The sequence below is a fragment of the Rattus norvegicus genome, chromosome 16 (genome assembly GCF_036323735.1).
Source record: "Rattus norvegicus strain BN/NHsdMcwi chromosome 16, GRCr8, whole genome shotgun sequence".
Taxonomy (NCBI): Eukaryota; Metazoa; Chordata; class Mammalia; order Rodentia; family Muridae; genus Rattus; species Rattus norvegicus.
Window position 1 is genome coordinate 16,494,941 of NC_086034.1, and position 16,411 is coordinate 16,511,351.

Below are 16,411 nucleotides of genomic sequence, written 5' to 3' on the forward strand. Positions count from 1 at the left end.
GAACATGAATACCCTTGGCAGGGAAGAGAGAGGCAAAGATTAAAATAGAGACTGAAGGAACACCCATTCAGAGCCTGCCCCACATGGGGCCCATACATATACAGCCACCCAATTAGACAAGATGGATGAAGCAAAGAAGTGCAGACCGACAGGAGCCAGATGTAGATCGCTCCTGAGAGACACAGCCAGAATACAGCAAATACAGAGGCAAATGCCAGCAGCAAACCACTGAACTGAGAATAGGACCCCCGTTGAAGGAATCAGAGAAAGAACTGGAAGAGCTTGAAGGGGCTCGAGACCCCATATGTACAACAATGCCAAGCAACCAGAGCTTCCAGGGACTAAGCCACTACCCAAAGACTATACATGGACTGACCCTGGACTCTGACCTCATAGGTAGCAATGAATATCCTAGTAAGAGCACCAGTGGAAGGGGAAGCCCTGGGTCCTGCTAAGACTGAACCCCCAGTGAACTAGTCTATGGGGGGAGGGCGGCAATGGTGGGAGGGTTGGGAGGGGAACACCCATAAGGAAGGGGAGGGGGGAGGGGGATGTTTGCCCGGAAACCGGGAAAGGGAATAACACTCGAAATGTATATAAGAAATACTCAAGTTAATAAAAAAAAAAAAAAAAAAAAAAAAAAAAAGAAATACTCAAGTTAATAAAAAAAAAAAAGAATAGTGATATCCTTTACAGAAACTCTGACAATATAGGATCTGATCATTCAAAATGTATTTTAATATATCAACTCAATTTTGTTCTTTATTATTATTATTCCTCTTATTTCCTGATGTATTACCTCATGTATTGATGTTTCTATAAAATTCTGCACAGAGTGTTCAATGTAACTGTTTGGGCTGAATGGATTTCTAATTTTAAAACTTCATTTTTAAAGGAAAAGTTCACAATATTTTAAATGACCATTTATGTTTTAGAATATTAGTGTTAGCATATGAGGTGACCTTAAGAAATCTAAACCAAAAATATCCGAGAGAGAAATAACTAGAGAAGAAAATAATAATGAAAAACCCTGATATGTCCCAAATTTCCAAATTTCCCTAGAGGTCTCATAACTTAGTACAAAGCAAGTAGTATATAGAGTCCGTCTAAAGAGCATCTCCCTCAAAATGTACTTGTGCTACTCATCTAGGGTGTCTAGCAGAGGGGATGGAGGCTACAAACATTTTGAGCTTCTGCAAGGCTGAAATGATAGATAGATAGATAGATAGATAGATAGATAGATAGATAGATAGATAGATAGATAGATAGATAGATAGACAGACAGATAGACAGACATGACGGATGGATGGACAGATGGTTGGATGGGTAGATGGATGAATGGGTATATGGATGGATGGATAGATAGGTAGACAGATAGATAGATAGATAGATAGATAGATAGATAGATAGATAGATAGATAGATAGATAGATAGATAGACAGACAGATAGATAGGCTGATAAACTGATAGATAAACTGATCAAAAAGATGCAAGAGAACAAATAGAAAAGAGTAAAGCTGAAACATACAAAATAACTATGAAAATACTACTGGCACACAAATGGGAAAAAAGATGACTCTTCCCACTAGAATCTTCTTAGAGCAATTGAACTGGATGTAGAAACACCTTTAACTACATAATTTCATTTTGTCTTTGGAAATTCTATTTGGGGGCTGGAAAGATGGTTCCATGGTTAAGAGAGCTTGTTGCTCTACAAGATAACCCAGATTCAATTTTCAACACCCGTGTGGCATTCCACAGTAGTGTGTAACTCAAGTTTCAGCCCAACTTCTTTGAGAGTAATTGTTCCAACATGTCAAAGTTAACTTAGAAGCAGCAAGTTTCTAACCGACTATATTCCCCTCTATCCACTATCCCACACTTGTTTCCCCCAGAGACAAAAGGGAATCTCATTCTCTTGGGAATTCTGAGAAAACACTTCATATTTCAGAGATGTGGCTTTTTCTGCAGGAAAATTTAATGATCCCCAGTGAAATTGCTTCTAGCTTTTGATTTCTCTACATTCTCCTTCTCTCAGCCTAGGATACTAGTTGACCTACTTTGGAAGCTGAAGAAAAGGCCATGTAAGAGAAGAAGTCAACTATGAGATGGCACCAGGAGCTCTGAGTTTTAATGAGGCAATGCTAAATCCAAAGTTTCAGATATGATGACAACATCAGATCCTACTGCCTAGGGGCATATGAAACATGTAGACTGATTGGCAGTGTTGTCAAAAACAAACTTGGGATAGAAGCATGTACCTCAATGTCAATAAGATCTTTGAAATAGGCCAGGCCCCAATGTATAGCTCCAACTGATAAAAAAAAAAAAACCTGACCCATATAAATTCTTCATAAATATCTCCAGGGACTAAATGGCTAGAAAACTAGATATAACATCATACTTTCTGTGATTATCTGTCCCTGATATTTGTTCTTCACAGTTGACTGGGTTCAAGTCATGGTGCTTCTGTTTCTTAACATCATTCTTTCCAAGCTTCTTTACCTATGAAATAATGGTAATACAATTTACCCATGGGATATATTTAAGAATAAATAAAACCATGCAATTATAGTACATACATGTGTGTGTTTTAAATTTCAGCTTTTCTCATAGGTGTCCTTTCTTTGGATTTGCCAAACCCAACCCCTGAAAAGTGCCTTTCTTCTCAGCTCAATTATACCATGCTTCACAGACCCAATCAATCAAGTCCCAAGTTCCACCGCCCTCTTCCACAGGCATCAGAACCACTTGCTGCTGGCTGTTTTAACCTTTGTCATCATCTCTGTTTGTAAGAGTCTTCTAATAATGTTTTCTAAACTGGGTGACTTTAAACAAATAGAACTTGCTGTTTCCCAATTCTGGAAGCTCCAAGTCTGAAATCAAGGTGTCTAAGATTGGCAGTGGAATCCTTTCTTTTATCTTCCCAGCTTCTTATCATGGCCACTGATCTGTATTCATAGTTTAATTGCTACATCACTCCAATTCTCTGCTTCTCTTGCCACACAGCTTCCTATATGTGTATCTGTCTTCATTGGTTTGTATAATTTTGTTTTGTTGTATGAATGCTAATCATGGTGTATTATGGTCCAATCCTAATGACTTTAATGACATCTGTGAAAACCCTGTTTCCAGATGAGGTTATATCTACATATCAGAAACTCATATGATTTAGTGTATTTCAAAGGGGTACAAATCAATGTATAATACCAGGTCCCTGCTTTGTTTGTATATCAATTTTATTAGCTTTTTCCTTATCATGTACCAGGCAATGTAATTGTAAACAAGAAATATTATAGTCCTTACTCCTATGAAAATATCTATCCATACAAGGAGGCAGATATTAAAGAGCTAAAAATGGAATAGATTAGTAGCCAACTGCAATGGTAGTAAGTTGCCAAGGGTAGTGTGAGTACATGTAGCAAGGCAGTCTTGCCTAATACAGAGAGGAGGAAGACTTCTCTTGGAACCAAAAGGCAACTAGGTGACCCAGTTGGGTAGGGCTAAGAACTAATCAATGCACCATAATACATTTGGTGTATGTGTCCTGTATGGACAATATGCACACATTTTCTATGAATAAGGAAGGAGATATAACTTGAAAGAAATTCAAAGCTGAGGATGTAGTCCAATGGTCCAACACCTGCTTACTGGGTTGGATTCCGAGTACCACAAAAGGAATAGAAGCAAATCAACCAAGAAAAACAAAATAAGGCAATATGACCGGGACAGAAATAACAGGGAACTAAGGCATAGGAAAGAGCCAAATAGCTATAAGCAACTTGCTCTGCAGAGCAATGAAATCCATGGTCGAGAAGGCTATTGTTTGTAACTATTTTCATGAGATGGCACCATGAGTAACACCTATGCATAAATATCTTCTGGGGCTCTTAGTAAAGCATTCTCAAACTCTGACTTAGTCTGCTGTCCTGCTATTTTACAGTCAGTGTTGTGATTGGTATCTTCTTGGTTTCTGTGTCCTGCATTTATTTTCTCGCTGTGTGCTTTGATCATGTTAGTCCACTTCCAATCACCAGGACATTGCCTGAGCAGCAAGAAAGAACAGTGAAGGAACATTTGATTTAGGTGTCTTTGTCCTTCCATGTCACTGGTCTTACTGAAAATAATTTTTAAAAAAACCGTACTAAATGAAACCAAAAGAATCAGGCACATTAGTATATTACAAAATTATATATTATATGTAAATGTGTATTAAATTAAATAAGGATTATATAAATAGGTAACCACTTTCCCTTATCTAGGTCCTATATCCTTTTATCTAATAGAGGCTATCAGTTCTGTAACTGTACTGTCCTTTTCTTCCTGTAATCAACTCACAAATAATTGTTACTTGCATATCATTTACATTTTACTAGGTATTGAAGTAATGTAGAAGTGATATGAAGTAAAAGAGGGTTAGAGTTATGTTCAAATGGTACCACACAATTTTATATAAAGGACTTGAGCATCTGGAGTGTAACTGTACACTGACCACCTTCTACACACACACACACACACACACACACACACACACACACACACAGGGGCAGAAGCATTAGAATTAGCCCTTTAGCAGTGTAAATGGAAAATGCGAAGAATTATCAAAGTTGTTTTACACCCCATGGTTAAAGAGGACAAGCTCTCTTCACCTGAGTGGAAATATCATAAGACCTCCAGTCCTATATATTAAACGAAACTGGCCCTTTAAAGATTTTTACAAACTGGTGATACTAGACGCAACGTTCATGCTGTGATGCTTATTTTCCTTAAATGTTCGTCTTTATTGAGTTGGAGACAGAACAAAGTAAAATCTATTTCATTTACAATTGTCAGGCTAATGAAAGAGAAACTGTAGAGATTTGTATAAACATTCACTCTATTCTGAGGTTTGTTAAACGTTTGAGTGCAGTGGGATCCTATTAAATTCTCAGCTCTAAAAAGGAAGAAAAATATTACTTTATTCTACTCTGCGGCCTAATGCACAGTACTTTTTGTTTAATCAGGAATCATAAATACTAGGGATTTAGTTTGAGTTTGGGATCACTCAACGCCTCCAGGATTAATGCCTCCTGGCACTAAGCAAGAATATTAAATTAAGGAAAATGCCAGTCTTATAGCTTTACTAAATGCAATTTATAGCTTAGCCATCATATTAAATCTTTTAATTGAAATTTGTAAAACAAACGGCAGTATTGGTAATTCCTTTATCAGCTTCCAATTCTCTGCCTACTTAACATCAGCCTCCAACCCGAGGGAAATATAATTCCCAAGCACAATCCCTGGACACGAGAAAATGTCATTGAATATCCACATCACCTAACCTTCATGTTCACTGCTCCTACAAGGTACCACTCCTTCATTTATCATACAAATGCCTTCATTTCTATTCTGTGGTACACATGCCCGTTAACAGGGGTTTTCTAGTTTACTGTTATCAAGACTTCCAGCTTAGGCTGTAATTACACAGCAAGAAAAAAAAACAATAGTTCAAGTGGAATCAGGAGCAACCAAAGTGGCTACTGAAGTTCTGGAAAGTCAAAATCCAGGCACCAAACATTGGTAAATCTGTGAAATAAGAGAGATATGTAGAGTGGCATAGACAGTGAGAAAAACTAGACCTGGCAGAAGATCATTATCTTCTTCAAGAATGTTTTCCTACTTTCTATAATTGATGATTTCCGAATGGTACACTGGGCTTTCTTCTATATATTTGGCCATGTGCCTATAGACTTAACAATCCCTTCCTGTTGGAAAGGGGAAGTAAATCCTACCTAGACCTTAAACATCCTTAGCGCACAAACCATTGTGCTACACAGAGCTCAGACAGCATGAGAGTGAGGGAAGAACCCACTCGGGAGACAAGGAAGGAAACTTACATGAGCCCACCACTTCTCACAGGCTTGAAGGGATAGCAGAAACGGTTGCGGAAGTTGTATGAGGGAAGTAAGAGGACTCAGATTTGACCCTGACCCCTAAACAATCTCCACGACTTGTGCAAACACCAGTGACATCCACAAGGAGAGCTGGACCAAGCTCCACCCATATCTTGTTATAAGATCTCAGTGAGTACACTTATCTGTACTAGTCACAAAAGAAGCTCCAACTGAGGGTGGGAGATATCCAAGTGGACCATTGAAGGTGGTTTAAGGCTTCTAATCCTGCCAAAGGACCTATAATATCTGTGTAACATAAAATTATGTATGTCTTCTTAATCAAATAACTGACACTCATCAAATCAGATATGGCACTTCTTCCCTCCCTGCATTGTTAAAGATAAAGAATTTCCTTCCCAGTGCCATACACATTTTCTAGACGAGCTGTTGTTAGCTACTATTTTTGTCAAATCAAGCTACCAGTGGCTTTTGGAGCTTCATCACCCAAAATAAGGAGCACATTCTGCATCTCTCAGCCATGGTTTTTATCAGCTAGTGTCATTTGCTTTCCATTGCTCTCAACATTGTTATAGTTGCAAATAAATGATTGTTAGTTTTAATTGTCAATCCACTGTAGAATCAGTTAAGAAGAGGATCGCAATAAAGGATTGTGTAGCTCAAGTGAGTTTGTGACTGTGGCCCTGAAATAATCGCCTGTATTGCTTTAGAATACAGGTTGGGAAGATGCAGCCACCATGTGTGGTACCATTCCCTAGGTTCTCACTACTGGACTGTGTAAATATAGATACGAGGCTAAGCACAAATAACCACTCACGTGTTAATTGTTCTTTGGTCTTAGCTGTAGTAATGAGCTATAATCTGGAACTGTGAGCTAAAATAAACCTTTGCCTCCCAGGTTGTTTTTGTCAGCATATCTATTACAACAGATGTGGAACTAGATCACTCAGTCTCTCTGCCTTTATTTCTCCTATAAATACTCTTACTCATATCAGCCTGGACTGGATCATACACTTCAATACATACATACATACATACATACATACATACATACATACATACATACATACACTTCAAGCAAGAATCATGGACCCGTAGCTGGATAAGTATGAAATATCAAATTGAAATCCCCACAGTGAGTGCTAGAAACCAAAAGGTGCTTCCCAATGTTCTTCTGAGACTAGAGAGAAATTGTTCTTAAGGGCTGGCTATGGGTCTCTTATCCCAGATATAAAACTCTGTGTATCACTCACAGTGCATTTGACACTTCTGAGAAGGTTCTAGAGCTGCTGAGGCAAGACCCTTCCAGAAGAGCTTATTCCTGCTCATGACTCCTTCCATGAGCAGGGATAAGATGAATTAAATTTTGCCCAACCTTCATCCTGGGCATTCCAAAAACATGACTGTGATATGTTGAATGTTGAGAGAAAGGCCCAGAGTCTACAAAATCCCCTTGTTGTTTTCACCATCTGTGGTGGTTTGTATGTGCTTGGCCCAGGGAGTGGCACTGTTGAGAGGTGTGGCCCTGTTGGAGTAGGTATGGCATCATGGGTGTGGATCTTTGATATCTTTGTCATAACTGATGTGGAGTGAGCATTCTGCTAGCAGCCTTCAGATGAAGATGTAAGACTCTCAGCTACTCCTGCACCATGCCTTCTTGGATGTGGCTATGTTCCTGCCTTGATAATGGACTGAACTTCTGAACCTTTAGGCCAGCCCCAATTAAACGTTATCCTTTATAAGACTTGCCCTGGCCATGGTGTCTGTTCACAGCAGTAAAACCCTAGCTATGATACCATCCGTCCATCTACTAGATTTCCATACAACAGCCTGTCTTCCCAATTCTATCAGCCTCCACTTTCTTTCTCAAGTGTCCTTTCATATCCTATTACCCTTGCTCTGAGAGACTGCTGTTGTAACCTGAGCATTACATTCACAGTGTAGCTCATAGCTTGACATTATCTCATGGTTTCTCTCCTTCCTGGCATCTCTGAGCTTCCTTCTACTTAACTCTCAGGAGATTCTTCCACTTTCTTCTAGAAAGAACACAGAGCTAGTGTTATGTAATCATCTAATTCTGCCTCATTGCTGGCAGTTAAGGGCCCCTCTCTAGGGACATATTTAGTCTCTTCTGGGTGTTTAGTCAATGTCAGATGAACAGGAAACCCAAACGTAAGTCTTTGCATTGATCTTCTACTTCGTTTTCTCATATACAAGAGTAAAGACTATGCTTCCCCAGAGATGTCATGATTTAATTATCCTTAGCTCCTCAAAAAGTAGAGGATGACATTAATATTCTTACTGAATTACCATTAATTGGTTTATCAAAAAATATTTTAATAATCCCAATGTGTAGTCCTTCAGACATGATGGCTTCCTTTCCAAGCTAATATCACATTGAGTAAAACTTAAGAACATTTTGTTTCATCTTCAAAATGAGTTTCCCAAATGCTAAGGTACTGCCTAAGAAATAAGAAGTTCTGAACCCCCAGACTAGCTAATCCTAGGCTACTGCATAATCCAGAAAGTTCTGCACCATTTTGGGGAGTCATTACTGGTAACTTTTCCTGGGATAACATCAACAAACATTCCAAAATATTTGGTTAGGCTCCTGAACCTGTGTTCAGGAAAAGCTGTTCACATCATGATGGAGAGGGCTGGATCTCAGTGTCTGCTGTAAAGGCTTACCCCCAAAGGCCTACTACCTTCATCTCTGAGTCACACTTTATAAAGATTCTGATAGTTCTCTTTAGCATTACCACCATCTAGAAAACAAGTTAAAACATGAGCATGTAGGGGATAACCCAGGTCAAAATACACCAGCAACCCAGGAGTCTCAATATCACATTGGTTTGGCAAAGAAAGAGAGAAAGAAAGAAAGAAAGAAAGAAAGAAAGAAAGAAAGAAAGAAAGAAAGAAAGAAAGAAAGAAAGAGAGAAAGAAAGAAAGAAAGAAAGAAAGGAGAAAAAGAAAAAGACAGATATAACTGGACACTTTATGTACTATATCAGGAAAGGAAAGAAAAGAAAATATGTTAGACCAAGTTATGAATCATTTCAAATAAAGGTTAATTATGGATTTTGTTGTGTATCTGTTTCTCCTCCTCCACTTATGACATCTTTTTACACAGAGAAAACAGAAGTTGTCACTTCTGCAGAGTCTGCTATAGTCTAACTTTCTCCCAGTGTCCTGCAGGCTTTTCAAGTAGGTACACTAAACTTGTCCATCAGTTTATCTAAAGTTAAATCACAAGTGGCAGATTCAGGTTGAAGTCCATCCTAACACCCTTCTCACATACCATACTCTCCCTTAAAGATGTCACCCAATCTCAGTTCATCATTCAATACATGGATCAGTGATGGCCAAGTTGTCAAGCCGAGGAGACAGCTTACTGCAGAGCACACACTTCTGCACCTCATTCTGGAAGCCTGAGCATTTCTTGTGCTATTCACTAACCAGGTGCCTGACCTTGATCTCGCCCTACAGCTTGTCTGCCCTTCCCTTACTTCCCTGCCTTTTTATTTCAGCAGCTGAATTATTTCTAATGTGTTTGGGAATCTAGTGCCCTCTGATTCCTTTGCAGAAGTGGATGGAGCTCTTTGAATACGTTAATATATTGAAAATCAAGACACAATTCTTTCTGTCTTTTGCCATGATATCCTTCCCTCAAAGAATTCAATTTCCAGGCACTAGCGTTCCTTTCACCACAGATATCACTCCTCTAACAATGCTACTTTATCTGCCTTTAGAGTTTAAAAATCGACCATCATGAGTGCATTACGAAATCACTCCCAGGCAAAGGTCAGAAAGTGGCTGCTGCGTGTAATGAATTTCTGAAGAGGACATCGGCCCAGTCCTTCTCATCCAGGCACTGCGTCTCAACGATGAAGGGAAGAGGATAATTGGAGACATATCCTTAAAACACATGCCTCATAATCACCCTTCATCTCTGAGCCATCCTGTCAAAATTGAAAAAGGTCTTTTGTGCTTTAAGGAAACTGATTTAGTCTCTTCTTTCAGATTTCATCTTAAAGAAAGGAAACTGTATGAGTAGCCATTGGGTACCAACTGGAACCTCCCCTTACACACTTTGTTGCTGAGGTATACAGGAGCATGGGCAAGGGCAGAAGGAAGTTATGACGTGCTGGGTTTTCTTTATTTGGCATTTAGTGTCCACTGTCAATTAAGTCATTTTCAGTTTTCTTCGTTCTGAGTTTCTATGATATTAGCATCTTTCATCTCCAAGTTCATTGTCATCCCTGGCAAACATGTCCAGAAGAAAAGGCTTCACTATAGGTTTACCAGTTATTTCTAATGACACCTTTTGAGGAACCTGATATTCCAAACAGTACTCAGTACTGCAAGAAGAATGTAGCAGGTATGTAATCAAATTAAATTCTCAAAGTCAATACACTATACATTTCCTAAAGCCATTTGTGGATAGAAACTCACTGAAAACTACCCGGAAGGATGGTGGACATCGTAACAACTGTGGAATGGCACAGCTGGGATGATACATGGGAGGTGAGGGCTACATCCGAGAGGGATTTTAACCTGCCCTGACATATCTTCACAGTACACAAACAAAATAAAAACAAAATTATATGAGTAATACTCTAAGACAAAATTAAAATAACTAGGCATAAAGCGTGTATGACTTCTATCTTTCTCAGAGTGGTTAGAAATATCCTCTGCTTCCCTCGGCACTGATGCTCATGGAGAGATTTGCTCAATTGTCTGCCTTGGGAGTATAAGCTCATCACTTTCCCACTCTCTGATCAATGATAATGCACTCTCTTTTGGGAAAAGAAAATACGACAAGATAAACTCAGACAGAAAGGAGAAAAGACCTTATGGTTCTGTCCAGGGACAAATGACCTCTTACCCAAGCATCCAAGTGCTCCCTTAGATAAAAGAAAGGGACTAAGCACTCCTGGTCTATATCTCTCACCCTCCACCTTCTTCTAAATCTCTACCATATGCACTGACCCTCAGACCGCTAGCACCATGGCAGCCCCATCATCATCCAATCCCATATGCTGGCCCCTTCATCTAAAGATCATCCAGATCCTTCCAATTGGAGTGTGAGTGTTATAAAAAAATTAATTATAAGATAAAACTTTCTGATGCATCTTTGCAAATGGGAAAACATTGAATATGTCCTCTGTTGTTTCAAGAGGATGATCATATGATCTATTATCATCCATGCTATTCAACAACATCCTATGGTCACAACAAGCACATTGAGAATGGAAAAGGTTAAAAGGCAAAGAAATCTGTCATTATCATAGATGATACAATACTGAGTATGGAAAATTCACCACAGTAGTCGCTAGAGAAAAGGCTAGAGCAAGAGTTCAACCAACATGACATTAAATAGAAATGTATTATATTTTATATAGTTATTAAAATAGTTATATATTTTACAAAGTAAAATTTGTATTAGCACTTGACTATGAAGCGCTTAGGGACATTTTTCAAAAATTTGACAAATCCAAAGAGAAAATGGCAAGCAAAAAGTATATAGAATACAAAGTGATGTGGGGGGTCATTGAGTAGTTAAAGATAAATGGATTTTAGAAGAGATGATGATTGTGCTATTTTTCATCATTAATAATAATATGATAGTATGGTGACTAAACTGGTTGTCTACTTAATACATCTGGGAAGAGGAAATCTCATTCAAGGTTGCCTATATTATATTGGCCTGCAGGAATAACTTTGGAACATTTTCTTGATTGCTGTTTGATATAGGAGGGCCCAGCCCACTCTGGGTGGTTTCATTCCTAGGCAGGTGATCCTAGAGTGTGTAAGAAAGGTGGCCTAATGTGAACCTGAGATCAAGCCAGTAAGTAACACTCTTCCATTGGACTTTGAATCAAGCTCCTATCTTAAATTGCTATCTTAGCTTCCCCTTGATGATGGGCTGTAATTCAAGCTAAATGAAGAAACAAAGAAGACCCTTTTATCAACCATGGTGTTTATCATAGCAAAGGAGAAGGAAACTAGGACAGAAATTCTTCAAACAACACCAATGTCAGTAACCTACTACATACTAAATGTAATACCCTTCATTACATGCACACAAAAAAACCTCAAATGCCAGCACAAATATAGTGCATTTCAAATATATGGTGGATAATCAATAAAAATAGTGAAATACAGAAGGAAAGAATAAAAAATAATCAACCAAGATAAAAAGTACTATTACGGTAGTGTGGGTATGTCAGAGTATAGTGCCAACATGAATCACCTGTGAAATATTTAAACTCTACCGCAGCACAAATAATTTATCAATTGGAAAACTTCTCTGTTAATTCAATGACATGAGACAAGTTTTATAAAGTGTCACAAGCTATTAAGAAATCGTGACAGATATGCATGTTATGACCTCAGGCAAGCAGAAGCCCCTTGCCTTTTGTCAAGGATTCTTTAAAGTTTCTGACTAAACCTGCCTCCATCCGTCCCCAAATCATGGGATACTTCTGGATTCCACCACGGTTACATGTTTTTAACTTAAATCAGGATCTTTGTGGAGTATTTTAAATATACACGCAATTTATTAACAAGATAACAAGTGAAATTGAATGTCTTGCCTATTACAAAACTGTTTCATCTTGCAACAGGGAGAAAGTGACATTTTAAGAATGTCAAGCGACTTTGTCAAAGAATCAGAAGAAAAGTCAAAACACTAACAATGTGTAAAAAAAAAAAATCTGTTCACCAAATCTGAATGGGCCATTTTCAGTTTAGAAACGCAGTTCTTTTTGAGCATTTCAATAAAAGTGAAAATAAATTACAGCATCTTAAATCAGACCCATGTAACATGTAGCTCTTGTCACTTTTAAATTTGCTACTTAATGGGAGAGGAAGTCTTAATGAAACTTAATAGACTATCCAAACAAGTGATAAGCATTTGATGAGCAGCACATCAGTAAAAACTACTCCACCATCAAGAAAACCAAACGATAGCAGAACAGCAGCAATAACAACAACGAAGCCTTTAATCTAGGCCAAGAACAGCACATGATTAAGAGAAAGACAAAGACTTGAGATCAAAGTTAGACTAGAGTCTTGGTCAGCTTGAAAATGTAACTAATAAACTAGTGAATTATCTGCACATACTAATAAAATTCAAATAACCTGCCAATTTGACACAAAATACCAACTGAGGTAATATAAAAGCAATTACACTCCAGTGCCACCTGAGCCTCCACAATAAACCGGTTAATGGAGGTCATTAATTTAAGGAGTATTTAAGATGACTTGCTGCCAGGAAAAACTTCATAAACATTGAACAATTTTATAGTTTATAGGTGACAGAAATTTAGAAGACAATTTTCCAAACTTGATAACAATACTGAAAACATGTATGGCATTACCTATATAAATCTTCAAAGATTTTTTTTGTGAGACACCAATAATAAAAGATTTCTATGACCCATTTTGCATACCAAATCATCTTTACGTTCTCCATACAGAAAAAGCTACATTGCAGAAATCACTGTCCTATAAAGAGGCTATCAAAACATATTGAAAAGCAGGACAAGGAAGTAAGGGTTCTGTTGCTTTAAACTGGAACATTGTTTTTCTGAACTTCTGATATTTTTCAACTTTTTAAATTTATAATTTGGGCCAGTGTTAAGTAACAGTTTTCCTCTGAGGTTGAAACATCTCAACCCATAAGGAAGTTCTTTAAGCAGGGAGATAAACTACTCAAAATAGCTTCAGGAAGTCCCTGAAATTGATCGGATTCACTAGGCCCTTCCTTGCCAAAATAAGCAATAAAAGTTGTAAAGATTCTCAGACAAGCCAAAGTTCACAGAAGACTGAGACAAGCCCAGCTTCCTGAAAGAAGTTTAGTTCAATTGATGTACTTAGAAAGGACATTCTACAACCTGTTGAGTTTCCTGCCAGATGGACAGTATGGTCCATTCCCAGCTTTTGTGAACTTCATCTAATGATAAAGCTTTCTTTAAGTCAGTTTTTCTCCTGTAAGCAACCCCTTGCTCATTGTAAGAAAGGGATTCCTGTATTAGGACTTCTCTAGGTAGTCCCAATAAAACCTATTGGGTCACCAAGTTGGACTTGGTGGTTTCTGTACTTTATCTGTCATTGCCTCCCTATCTAAAGTGAATAGAGGTGTGTTTAGCATCTCTGCACAAAGTCGTTTGTCATACAACAGTCATTGAGATGGCTTGATAAACAAAGATGCTTGCTGCTAAGTCTGATGTTCTAAATTCAATCCCTGGCATCGCAGAGTAGTAGAAAAAAAATCTATCCCCACGAATTGCTTTCTAAGCTGCATATGTGCACCATGACAAATATATAGCCCACAAGATATATGCAAATAAATAAATGTAATAATTTTAGATTTATTTTACTTTTTACTTTTAATTATGTGTATATGGGTGTTTCCCTGTGAGTGGCTATGTGTACATGGACCCAGAGAGTTGGAGCTGTGGTTATAGAGAGTTGAGGGTTTCCCTAAGTGGATGCTGAGAATCAAACTCAGAACGAATTCTTCGAGGCTGAAGAACCATCTCTGTGGCACCATATTTATATTGTTGTTTTAACTTAGAATTTTTGTTGGGATCAGTTTACTCCTCAAGATAAATATTCTCTGTTGTACGTAATTACAGTTTCTGATTCTGTGTTTTGTCACCAAGGAACTTACCATTCCAAATAATCACATTTGTGACCCACATCCCTCCTGTAACTAGGCAAACCGAGGGTTGGGTCAGTGGGTGGGGTTTAACCCTTTCCGGTTGGAAGCGCTCTATGGTTCTTTGAGCAGGGCAGGTTTATTTCCGACTCACTCTTACCTGAGACTTGAGACTTAGGAATGTTGCTTTTTTCTGGAGAACATCCTCTTCTTGAATTCACCCTCTATCACCAAGCAAGTGCCTCAAAGATCAAGTTCAGCATCACAACTAGACTGCAGCCAGGAGCTTTAACCCCCCAGGGTACCACCCTCACATTGACCTGGCAACTCTTCAGCACTGCAACTTCGACATGATTTCAGGATTTGAAATTGTTTATACCCAGTGTTTCCGGTTGTTTGGGAAGCAACGGTCGATCCAAACTTGCACATAAGTCTTTGCTTGCCTGTTTTAGATTAGAGTTGCAGGACCCTTCTACCCTAGCAGGCACATGCTTTACGCTTCTGAAAGGCAAAAATGATGCAAAACAATCCTAAGTAAGATTAAATGAGAAATATTTTTTTAAGTACAAAACTAGTTTAATTACAAATAAGCAAATGAGATGGCTGACCTGTGGCATCCTCCCGCTGGGATTTTTCCCAGTTTTAGAGGCCCGGGCAAGTCACCATTTTGAACTGTGTTTTCATTTCTGCTCTCATTCCCAGCACTTTATTGTAAGCACTTTCTCACACCATTAAAAATGCTTAATGACCATTTCAGTTGGTTGTGCAGTAAAAGTCTATGCGTGCTCTAAATTACGTGGTGATAATTTGTGCGAGTCCCTTTATTAACAAATAAGCATTTGAGAGCAATAAAGCATGCATATGCTCACGTACGCACTGCAGTCATGAAGTTCATCTCCATGACACATCCATCGCCAGCCCAAAAGCCAGGTTAGAGCACGCGACCGCAGACTGCTCCTCTCCCGCTTCTCTTCCCGTAGCTAGCCACTTGGCAATTGGAGTAATCCCTCTTCTAAGGGATATCAATTCTAGCTTTACTTGGGGTACAGTGTACCCAGTTCTTTTTCTAATCTTTCCTTCACCCAGGTATAAGTAGCTGTATAAGAAGTAGTAGAAGAGGCTCAGATCCAGAGAATTCCAGAAACATGGAACTGTGGGTGACCGGAACCTGTGTCCCAATGCTATGATCACCCCTACAGAGCCCCCAAATAAACTCTTATCCAGTTTAAGGTGAGACTTGTGGTTTTCCTGGCAACAACTTCTATCCGTTGACCAAATAATTTTCATGTCTCAACCAAAATATCAGAAAGATGATTATTATTAATACCTCCTCCCCATCTCAAACCAAGATGGGGGGGTAGAAGTAACAATTATACATGAATTGTAAAGTCTACTCACCTCTTGACCCTTTTTATGCTAAGACATAGCCATGATACCTGGAGCCCCAGCAGCGTTACAGATGATATGGCCTTAGAAGTACTGGGCTAAAAAAGGTTCTTAGAAGGCAGCTGTGTGTATGCATGGAATCACCATAGCAACACTAACCAGGCTGAATTTGACATAGTTTTATAAGAGAAAGATATAAAATATCCTCTGCCTTGGACTATAGTTTTATGCTATTATTTACATTATGAACAAGTAAGAATGAGCTTAGGTAAAAACAGGATGTGTCTCAACAATACCTTCAAGGAACTTTTATGTATAAATAATTAAAGACATAGGATAGACACAAGCAAAACTTAGTAAGGATAAATGTTGATTAGTACACAACAGAGAGGGCTGGAGAGATGGCTCCGTGGTTAAGAGCACTGATTGCTCTTCCAGAGGTCCTGAGTTCAATTCCCAGCAACCACAT

At 38.5% G+C, this 16,411-nt stretch overlaps 1 long non-coding RNA gene across 7 annotated transcripts in view; it reads right to left on the reverse strand.

Annotated features, from left to right (window-relative positions):
* Nucleotides 1-16,069, reverse strand: part of LOC102546921 (uncharacterized) — a 62,920-nt gene extending 46,851 nt beyond the window's left edge. For 3 of the 7 annotated variants that reach the window (XR_010058624.1, XR_010058622.1, XR_010058623.1), the window contains exons 1-3: nucleotides 15,165-15,334; nucleotides 14,717-15,057; nucleotides 2,405-2,505 (exon numbers count right to left, since the gene is read on the reverse strand). This is a non-coding gene — a long non-coding RNA (uncharacterized LOC102546921). Of the gene's footprint in view, nucleotides 1-2,404; nucleotides 2,506-14,716; nucleotides 15,058-15,164; nucleotides 15,335-15,954 lie in introns of those variants that run through there. The other 4 variants (XR_010058625.1, XR_010058621.1, XR_005494749.2 and 1 more) reach the window with 4 other exon arrangements.
* Nucleotides 16,070-16,411: the final 342 nt, after the last annotated feature.